This window comes from Lynx rufus, unplaced genomic scaffold (assembly GCF_022079265.1).
Source record: "Lynx rufus isolate CCGP_SWC_20201006 ecotype Redwood Valley unplaced genomic scaffold, mLynRuf1.p SCAF_23, whole genome shotgun sequence".
Lineage (NCBI taxonomy): Eukaryota > Metazoa > Chordata > Mammalia > Carnivora > Felidae > Lynx > Lynx rufus.
The window spans coordinates 7,557,386-7,568,705 of NW_025814838.1; the positions used below are offsets into that span (position 1 = coordinate 7,557,386).

The 11,320-nt window shown below is 46.4% G+C and overlaps 1 non-coding gene across 1 annotated transcript; it reads left to right on the plus strand.

Annotated features, from left to right (window-relative positions):
- The first annotated feature begins 7,181 nt into the window (after window positions 1-7,181).
- TRNAL-UAG (transfer RNA leucine (anticodon UAG)) lies at window positions 7,182-7,263 on the plus strand. Its single transcript has one exon. It is a non-coding gene; the product is annotated as a tRNA-Leu (tRNA).
- The last annotated feature ends 4,057 nt before the right edge of the window (window positions 7,264-11,320 follow it).

Here is an 11,320-nt window from a genome sequence, read left to right on the forward strand (position 1 = left end):
TTTTCGTAGTCAAGAGCCACCTGTCATTTGTAACGCTTGCTTTGGTATATGGGGGGATGTAGTAGGCACTGATATTTTTACAGGACACTCACTTTGTGCAAGTGACTGTGGTAAGTAACTGCTTTACAGGATTAGCTCTTTGATTACCATCCCAATGCTCTTATTGTCCCCACTTCATACACAGACTGAGACAGGTTAAAGGACTTTCCCAAGGTTACACAGTCAATGGCAGACCCAGGATTTGACCCAGGCATGAGTATACACTGGCCCCTCAAGTGTCCTGTCCCTAAGCCTTGACTCTTCAGTTTTTGAGGTCCCTGAAAATTCAGATTCCCCTGAGAGAGCAAAGGCCTTCAGCTTACCAGGTGCCATGGCCTCTGTAGGGAGCAGATTCAAGTTTATGTGGCTTGAGGAAGGGGGATGACATATGGCAGCATCTCATAAGGTGGGGGGGGGGGGATGAATAAAATGAAATGGTCTTGAAACCTATCACTGAGTGTTGTAGCCTCTGGCCTCTGTACTACAAGTTTTGGAAAATACCAGAGCCAGTAGACATCTTGGTTTGATGTTTTGGGAAAACTGGCTTTTGGCAAGACAAAATTGCACCTGAAATTCTGACGGTGGGAACGTTGGGCAGGAACAGAGTCTGAGCTACTCTGTCCAAGTCCAAAACCAGACAAAAAAAAAAAAAAACCCACCAAGACTGCATTACTTAACTACGTAAAGCTCTGAGTGATGTTGGGCAAGTTATTTAACTCCTCTGAGCCTCTGTAAGTTTTGTCTGCCCAAAAGTCCCCTTCTTTGCAGGAGGATCTTGATTTGTCCTCAGGAAACCAGTTCACCCTATTCTCAGTTTGTGAGGATGGCCCTTCCCACTGACGTGGGGCCAAGTGTGAACACACGAGAAGACCTGGCCAATCAGCACATTCCATCCTTTTAGCCACACTGATTGGTTCTGGGATGAGCATGTGACCCAAGCCAGGCCAATGAGATACTTATCTGCATCTTTTCTAGCAAGCATAAAAACGAGAATCTCTTTTCCAGAGAGTTGTTAAGCTAATAGGATTTAAGCCTAGGGTTTCTGGACATTCATTCTCATGGCAAAAATTTATTAAGCCCCTATTGTGGGCCAAGTATTGTGCTAGGAGTTGGGGGAAAGGCCTGCCTTCGGAGAACTAATGGGGCAAGAAATGGGAGAACGGCAATTTTTCTCATAGTCATTATTCCATCATACCATTATAAACCTCCAGGTGTGCCAGGAACGAGAGGTATGGGCAACAAGGAGAGATTATAAGGCAAACCTGCTCAGAAAGGCTTCTCTGAAGAAATGGCATTTGAGCCGGGCTCTGAAGGAAAAGTAGGCATCGCTTCCAGTAGCTTTAGGAAGACAGTGCCTGGGTGGCCTCAGCAAGGAGATGTGGGTCAGAACCATTCTTGGTGTTTACTCGGTCCTTGATCACCTCCTATAACCATCGCACAAAGTTGTTCAGACTTTACTGAAAAGTTTGGGGTAACAAGAATTAAATATAGGACGGAAAACATTAAACCATACTAGCAATGTTACAGTATCCGAGAGGAAGAATAAACCCTTCCCAGGGCACTCTTCATTGGCCCACTCCAGTTCCAAGCGTTGCTCCCCTGTCCTAAAGCCTGCCCCTCCTTCTGTCACACAGGCAGCCATCTCCTCTTCGAGCTCTGAGGGACAAAATCCCCGCCTCTATTGGAAAAATCCCTCTTCTCACCGACAGGGAGTTGGGTTTCTTCCCCCTTTCCCACCAGAGGAGTCCAGAGTAAGGGACTCAATAACCCACAAGATGCAAAAGATACCATCAAGAAAGTGAAAAGACACACCTGAAACTAATGTAATACTGTGTGGTTGTGACGAAACAATACTTAAAAAAAAAAAAAAAAAAGACAGTGAGAAGACATTTCAGATAATGGGAGAAAATATTGACGAATCCTGTACCTCATAAAGGATTCGTAGCTAGAATATATAGAGAGCTCTTACCACTCAAAGAAAACCCTTTGGGTTTAACCACTTTGAAAACATTTGCTTCAAAAAATTAAACATTGGGTTACCATACAACCCAGCAATTCCATTCCCAAGAGAAATAAAAACATATGCCTACACAAAAACTGATACATGAATGTTCAGAACAGTATTAGTCATAATAGCCAAAATGTGAAACCCGACTATCCATCAGCTGATGAACAGGTAATTAAAATGTGGTATATCCATACAACGAAATATTATTTGGCAGTAAATATGAATGAAGCACTGACACATGCTACAACATGGATGAACCTTAAAAAAATTATGCTAAGAGGCACCCGGCTGGCTCAGTCGGTGGAACGAACGACTCTTATTCTTGCGGTTGTGGGTTCGAGCCCGACATTGGGTGTAGCGATTACTTAAAAATTAAATCTTTAAGGAAAAACCATTATGCTAAGCGAAAGGAGCTAGTCACAAAAGGCAACTTACTATATAAATTTATTGATATAAAATGTCCAGATTGGGGAAATTCAAAGTGACAGAAGGTAGATTATTGGTTGCCTGGGGCTGGGAGGGGAGTTTGGGGAGAATGGGCAGTGACTACAAAAGGGTGTGGGGTTTCTTTTTGGGGGCTATGAAAATGTTCTAAAATTAATAATCCTGGTGATGGTTGCAAACTTTGAATATAGTGAAACAAAAACAAAACCTGAATTATACACTTTAAGTGGGTATAGAGGTGCCTGGGTGGCTCACTGGGTTGAGCATTTGACTCTTGATTTCAGCTCAGGTCATGATCCCGGGGTGGTGGGATTGAGCCCCGCGTCGGGCTCTGCGTGGAGTGTGGAGCCTGCTTAAGATTCTCCCTTTCTCTCTCTCTCTCCTTCCCTCTGCTCAGGTATTCTCTCTTTAAAATAAGCAAATAAATAAATGGGGATATTGTACGGCATGTGAATCACATCACATTAGAGGTGTTAACCGCCCCCCCCAACACACACACACAAAGTGCTCATGGAGTCTCCATCTCACCACGGTGCTTTGGGGTGTGGCAGCAGAAGAAAGGTCACCAGGAGCAGTAGCCCAGCTCTTACGCGCACTAGCCCCGTCGCGGATACATGGCTGTTCTCACCTTCCAGGAGATGGGTATAACCCTCACAGAGGCTCAGAGAGGATGGAGAACCACCCTAGCCCCATATGCCACAGAAGGGAAATGTTCTCCAGTGTTAAAGGCTCAGATCTCCTGTCCGTAGGAGCCTGCGTCTGCAGCGGTTATAGAGCGATTTTAGGTTCACAGCAGAACTGAGCGGAAGGTCCGAGATTTCCCATATCTCCCCTGTCCCCACACAGGCACGGCCTCCCTGTCATCAATGTGCCCCACCAGAGCGGTACATTTGTTACAAGTGGTGAACTTACACTGACACATCATTATCACCCAAGTCCATTGTCAATATTAGGGTTCGCTCTGGGTGTTGTACATTCCATGAATCTGCACAAATGTATAATGACATGTACCCACCGCTGTAGTATCATATACAGTAGTTTCTCTGCCCTATAAAATCCTGTCTCCCAACTTTCGGGAACCACAGTGAGATGCTTTAAAGCAGTAGCTTCAAAGTCCTTCTTGGCGCACTTCCGTGGCTCAGAAGGTCCCCGGCCTCCTGGGCATAAAACATGAAGTGCATCACAGAACCATGGCATAGCCCAAGTGTAGCTATAGGAAGACTCACACAAAATGACTACACTTGGGTCTTTTGGGTGGTGCATTTCTCCCCTTGCCTTGTGCAAAGCAAACCCCAGGAACAGAGTGGGGCATTTACACACATCTGCATAGGAAAAGATCTGGAAGGTCACTCTTTACAGGGTAAAGAGCTCCTGCCTGAGCTGTTGGGATTCAGTTGTAAAGGACAGCGATGGTGAGGAAGAGAACTTCCCTCCAACTTTATACATATGATATAACATTTGAAAAAAAAATTACAACCGGCATGCATTACGTTACATTTCAAATTTATTTTTTAGGATTTTTTTTATTTAAAAAATGTTTTTAATATTTATTTTTGAGAGAGAGAGAGGGAGAGACAGAGTGCGAGTGGGGGAGGGGCAGAGAGCGAGGGAGTCCCAGAATCCCAAGCAGGCTCCAGGCTCCAAGCTGTCGGCACAGAAGCCAGAAAGAGACAAGAGATCATCCCCTGAGCCGAAGTTGGACGCTTAACTGACTGAGCCACCCAGGTACCCCCTATTTTTTTTTTCAAGATTTAAAAAATAATCTCTACACCCTAGGTGGGGCTGGGGCTCAAACTCAACCCTGAGATCAAGACTCAGCACTTTCCATTAGCAAACCGCTGACAGAGTTTAACTGGGTAGAGAAATTCAAGGTGATTTTATTTCATTTTTGCTTTTCTTTCTTTGCTCGAGTCTCAACAAGGAACACATATTACTTTTACAAACGTTATTTTGAAACGTCACTCGGAACCAAAACAAAAACCAAAATGAAACAAAACCTCAAAATGAATCAGTCTAGCTGCTTTGGGTTCTGTGGCCTCCCCACCCTCGCTGTGCTGGGGCTGGCTTTGCACAGAAGCTGACCTCTCTCAAGCGGCACCCTTGAAGACAAAAATCACCGGAGAAGCCGGGTCAGCAAGTCTGTGGGAGGCCACACGGGCCAGCGGGGGAGAAATGCTCAGATGAGCTCATGGCCTTGCTTCCCCTGGATTTTTGTTCTTTTGAAGAAGCACCTCTTGGCCCGAGGGTATCTGGAAACTCCTCCCAGAAGACCTGCTCTTTGCCTGATCAGGTCTAGTAGGTGCAAGATTAATGTTCACTTGAATTAAGTTATCAGAGAGAGAGAGAGAGAGAGAGAGAGCGAGCTGGGGTGGGGAAAGGTTGCTCCCAGCAAATGGGAGTCACGACAGGGATGGGTGTGTGTTTGGGGGTGGCAGTAGATAACCTGAAGAGGTCTCTGTTTCCTGCTTGTGGCCACAGGTGATCTTCCAGAAGAATAGACCACAGTCTGGCTACGTTCAGACAAAAGATCTACGAGCTAGCTCTCATGCTGGGCAGGTCCAGCCCAGAAGCATTTGCCTCTGACTTCGTCAAAGCCCACATAGCAAGAGGGAGCGGCCTCGACCAAGGATGCAAAACCACCAGTATAAGGAAGAGTCTTACTGCCAATACTGTTCTAGGTCCTGGGGAAATAGCTTTGGGTGAACAAGACACGATCACCTGCCCTCCCGGAGTCGACATTCCAGCCGGGCCCATTATAGTCCTCAGAAAAAGCCAAATACCAGCTCGAGGCAGTGGTGGGGAGATGTATGTGGAATAATACCACCAAGTGGTCAGCACCCATGTAAGAACTCTGGTGGTGAGCAAACTGAGGTACTGGGAGGCAGTGGGGAGCTCAGGCCGCTGGAGTCACCACCACCACACCACCCACACTATGTGCCAGGGAGGTTTGAGTGCACGACGCACATCACCACGTTTCACCTTCCTCCGCTTCACTCCAGTGTAGCCAAGTACACGGAACAGTGCCCGACATGTTGAAGGAGCTCAAGAAATACCTGCAGAATGAACGAATGGGATTCCCATAGCAATCCTGTGAGCTGGGTATCATCATCGCCCCATTATCACTACAGACAAATAACTGAGGTCCAGAGAGTAGTTTTCCTAGGGTCAAGGCTCAGGCTGTGTTCCCAAGCACACGGGTCAGTTTATACACTGTTTTGGTTTTCTATTACTGTTGTAACAAATTACCACAAATTTAGTGGATTGAAACAACACAATGGTTTTACGGTTCCAGAACTTAGAAGTCCAAAAACCAAGGTGTCAGGCACTTGTGTTCCTTTTCATAAGCTGTAGGAGAGAATCCGTGTGCTTACATTTAACAGCTTCTAGTTCATTCCTTGGTTTGCGGCTGTATCACTGGGACCTCTGTTTGTGTCTGCACGTCTCCTGCTCTAATTCCTACGTCTCTCTTCTAAAGACCCTTGTGATTACCTTGGGCCCATGTGGATAATCCAGAACAGTCTCCCTACCTGAAGATCCTTAATTTAATCACACCAACAAAGTCCCTTTTGTCCCATAAAGTAACATACTCACAGGTTCTGGGGATTTGGATGTGGACGTCTTTGGTGGGTGGAGGAATTATTCAGCTTACCACACCCACCTGTCTAGCTTTACTGTAGTTTTGTTATTTTCCTTAAATATGCAAGGAAATGGAGAAGTCTATGTGTAGGTAAAATTCGAAAAAAGTGGACTAACTAAAAGCATCTGAGACTCCTGAGCAAGGAGGAAGGGGGATCGAACTTGCAGATATCAAAGGAGACTTGAATCTTACTTTTACAGCTTAGTTCAGTTTATTTTTTATTTAAGAATATTTGAAGCAAATACACAAAACGTTAACTAATTACGGATGACGGCAAATGGAAGTTTGCTATGTACTTATGTATTATGTATTTGATCTGTACTTATTGCATTAAAAACAAAAAAACACTGAAAGAACCTACATAGAAGAACACTGGGGTTTTGGGAGGCTGGAGAATACTGGCTCTGCCTGGGGCAGCTGAGACAAGTTACTTCGTCTCTCTGCGAGTCAGTTTCTCCCTCTCTAAGATGTGGCCAAGAATTATGATTGAGGGAGACCAACATACAAATAATCTGAAACAATATTCATTGACATTGTAACGACATTCACCTAGACCGGTGATTCTTACCTCGCAATGGCAGGGACCAGGCCATGGGGCCACCTGGGATTGCAGAGATGACGTGGAATAGGGCTGGGAAGCCCGCAGGATGGGGACCTGGCCGGCTTCTGTGCATAGCAGGGTTCCGCGCGGGACCCCCCAGCCCAGCAAGGGAGGAAGCGGCAGCGCGGCACCGTCCCCTGGTGGCCGTAGACAGTATACGACGCACACGGCAAATCGAATGCGCACACGTAAGGACTGAATATTTATGTTTAACACTCAGGAACTCTTCTTTCCCTTTAAATGTGGCATTCTGACCATAGTTATTGCTGTCAATCATATAAATACTGTGATTCCAAAGCCCCGAAAGAAGCCACAGATCAAGATACCCTCACAGGCGCAGGAGAATCCAGGTTGCTATTGGGCATGCGCAAATCTAAGAGGGCGGGGTCACAGAGTGTGAGACACTACGTCATTAGACTAATATAGTCTCAGCGGAAAGCCTTGCGACGGGCGGTAGCGTGGCCGAGTGGTCTAAGGCGCTGGATTTAGGCTCCAGTCATTTCGATGGCGTGGGTTCGAATCCCACCGCTGCCACACCCCTTCATGGTCTCACTTTTTCTTGCACCCTTCAATTTGTTTACCATCTCCTAATCCCTCTTCCTCTTTTCTCCTTTATGACTGTTTTTACAAATGAAATGGAGAGCAAGCGGGAAAAGCAAGAAACTGCAGCCCAGGCACTGCCTTTCCCTAGCCCAGTACACAAACCCACCAATCCTGCTATCTGAAAAACAAAAACAGAAGCGTCTCCTTATGTCCAAGGGGAAAGCATCTGAAATAACTTTAATAGTTCCCAACAGACTGCCTACATCTCTAATGCTTCCAGGGGTGGCCAGAGTGAGCAGGCCGCTTTACCCCTTAAGGACAAAGGTTAGGTGGGTGTGATTTTAATTATGACCTGAGTTGGGAGGTTCCCTTCCCCGCACGCTCTGTATCCTATGGAGAGCTCCGGCTGACTCCACAAACCTCTGTTGGTAGAAAAGGTGTCAGGTGACCCTGTGGAAAGGTTGAGATTTCACGGGGCCTGCCCCACGTGTGCTATCAACCTTGAAGTTCCAGCTTCATTGATCCACCCCCTATTTGGCCTTCACACTTGGTTCAGGGGCCCCTTGTTTGTTTGTTTGTTTGCTTGTTTATTCAATAACTATGAAGGGCCTACTATGTGCAAGAAACCAAGTTCGTCTTGAGGCTACAGAGCACACAGGCAGATAAGCTTCTCATCAGCTTTCCAGCTGTGGTAATTTCATTAATTACACCTGTGCGGAGTGTTACGCAGGGCACAACATGCTCACCTGGCTCAGGGTCAACCTAGGATGTGTCATTTCCCTGGGACTTGAAATTGAGAGATTAGGTATGTGAAGTTGGGAGAGAGGAGCTCAGGAAGAGGAATCAGATTGTGGAAAATCCTGGTGGCAATCAAGAGCCTGGTGAGTTTGAGATGATTTGAAGGCAATTCAGGGCAGCTGAGCAGAGAGCAGCAGGGACTAATGGCAAGAGATGAGGCTGAGTGTTAGGCAAGCAGGGTCATGAATGCTAGGCTAAGGCCCTGAACTTGGTCCTGAGGGCAGTGAGAAATCATCAAAAGGTTTTAAGATGGAGGGTGGCATGTTCCAATTTTCGGTTTAGAAAGTTCCTTCTGGCAGCAGGAACGGGAGGTTCCATTCAAAGCCTACTTCAGTTGTCTAGGAGAAAGGAGAGTGGCTTCCAGCATGGTTGTGACAGTGTGTAGGACAGAGAGATGTTTTGGAAGTGAGTCTGACCAGACTCACTGAAGAAGGTATGAAGAAGGACATGTCAAAGTGATGACCAGGTTTTGGACTTGAGCCACTGGATGGTGGCTCTGGTGGTGCCTCTTCTTTCCCTCGGAGGGAATATAGGATGAAGAGGAATTTGTGTAAAGATACTTTCAGCTTGATTCACAACGAGCGTGAGATGTGGGACATGGGCTTGAGGAGGAGGTTGGACATAGAAGTCTGGAGGTCAAGAGAACACTCTAAACAAATGATACAGACTTGGGAGGCAGTGGAATAGACGTATTTGCTCAGGAAGAGTGCACAGGGGCAGTAGAGGGGCCAAGACAGAGTCCTGAGGAACGTCATCTTAAATAGAGGGCAGTAGGAGGGGTGCCTGGGCGCCTCAGTCAGTTAAGCACGGAGTTTGGCTCAGGTCATGATCTTGTGGTCCGTGAGTTTGAGTCCCGCGTCGGGCTCTGTGCTGACAGCTCGGAGCCTGGAGCCTGCTTCAGATTCTGTGTCTCCTTCTCTCTCTGCCCCTCTCCCGCTCACACTCTGTCTCTCTCTCAAAAATAAATAATAAAACATTTTTTAAAAATGGGGGACAGGGGGCGCCTGGGTGGCTCAGTCGGTTGGGCGGCCGACTTCGGCTCAGGTCATGATCTCGCGGTTTGTGAGTTTGAGCCCCACGTCAGGCTCTGTGCTGACCGCTCAGAGCCTGGAGGCTGTTTCGGATTCTGTGTCTCCCTCTCTCTGACCCTCCCCCATTCATGCTCTGTCTCTCTCTCTATCTCAAAAATAAATAAACGTTAAAAAAAATTAAAAAAAAAATGGGGGACAGAAGAGAGGAGACAAAGAAGGACTGGTCAGAGACATAGGTGGAAAACAGGTGTGGTGTCACATAAGCCAAAAAGAGTATTGCAAACAGGAAGTAGCCAACCATGTTGAACACTGCTAAGAGGCTTGGCAAGATAAAGACTAAAAAATATCCATTGGACTTATGATTTATGGACAAGGTCATTGACCCTGATTAAAGGCATATTGAATGAGTTGAAGAGAAGAAACAGAAACATATGTGTGGACAACTGAACACAAATTTTGATTTTGAGGAGGAAAGCCGTAGGAGCACTAGTGAGAGAGGAAATGGGGAGTTAAGTGAGGATATTTTTCAGATGAGAGAGACTGGAGGATAATTTTTATTTGTTTTTTAGTAAACCCTACAGCCAACATGGGGCTGGAACTCAGGTCCCTGAGATCATGCTCTTTCCACTGAGTCAGCCAGACACCCTGAAACTGGGGGGATATTTTAGACACCTGGCCTTGCATCTACAACAGGGAATAGTTTCACCGATGATTTTTTTTTTAAGTTTATTTATTTTGAGGGAGAGAGAGACAGCGTGCTTGGGAGGGGCAGAGAGAGAGAGGAGAGAGAATCCCAAGCAGGCTCTGCACACTGCAGAGCCTGATGTGGGGTTCGAACTCACAAAATGTGAGACCGTGACCTGAGCCAAAATCAAGAGTCAGATAAATGCCTAACCAACTGAGCCACCCAGGCACCCCTTCAGGGTATAGTTTCAGCACTCACAGTGGAAAGCTCATGGATTTACCTTTGATGATCCATTCTGATTGGCTGCTCACACTGCCAGCTCTATTTTCTGCATTCATGTTGCTTTTGCTCAGTGTTTCCAAGTAAGCTAGGCCCTCCTACCTCTCTCAGAACCTCATGCATGGAGGGCTGGTTATCTGAGCTGCCTCTAAAATCCTCACAAGAACTCTGTCTGTTGGGTGCAGGTGCTACCTCCTTTTCCTTTGGGTGAAAACACGAAAAGAGGGAAGCTTTCTTGGCATAGTGACCCACACAGCCCCCAGGCCCAGGGTGTAGATGTTCAGAGCCTCAGGAAACAGATGACTTAGAGAAATGGAGAGAACGAAGGAATTGATTTTCCTTTTGTTTTCTGAAAGCTGTTTTGGCAGTAGACAAAAGGTGTAGAAGATTATGCGAACAGTGAAAGTCTGTTTTCCTGGCTCTGGGAACAGATTTCTCAGGATTGATAGAGGAAAGTCAAAGAAGAAGGAGGTGAGTTTAGATGCAAATATGTTACTGAGAAGAAAGGGAGCCCAAGGGCTGCCAGCCCCAAATGGCCTGAGGTAGATACCAGAGCTCAAACGAAGCCGTGAGATGGCTGAGGTGCAGAAGAGCAGAAATAACCATGGGCGTTGGGCCAGTGGGCCTTGGACAGCGCCTCCAAATTACTTCAGCTGCAGAGGAGTAACCCCCACCCTTTTTAGTTAGACACCCCCCCAGATTCCTCATCTGTAAAATGGGAATGATAAAACCTACTGTAAGGGTAGCCCTAAGAATTAAATAAGAGCAAACAGGGATGCCTGGGTGGCTCAGTCGGTTGAGCGCCCGACTTTGGCTCAGGTCATGAGCTCACAGCTTGTGAGTTGGAGCCCCGCGTTGGGGTCTGTGCTGACAGCTCAGAGCCTGGATCCTGCTTTGGATTCTGTGCCTCCTTCTCTCTCTGCCCCAACCCACTCGCATTCTGTCTCTGTCTCCCTCAAAAATAACATCAAAAAAAATGAAAAGAAAAGAATTAAATAAGGGCATACAGATGAAAGCCCTTTCAAACTGTCAAGCATCAAAACAGACATAAAGGATTATTACTGAGCTTTGAAAAATTATATGCACACAAGCAGTTCAACCTATCAAAGAGGAGCATACAATTTTTAACTGCTTCACAAACTTTCTTAATTGTTCAGCAGAGAGGGATACACTGGGGATGGTCATGTTGGCTCTAATACATTCGTTCCCCTCCACCACAAGTTTTGTTAGGCTTGTGATGGTTTTCTTCTCTGCC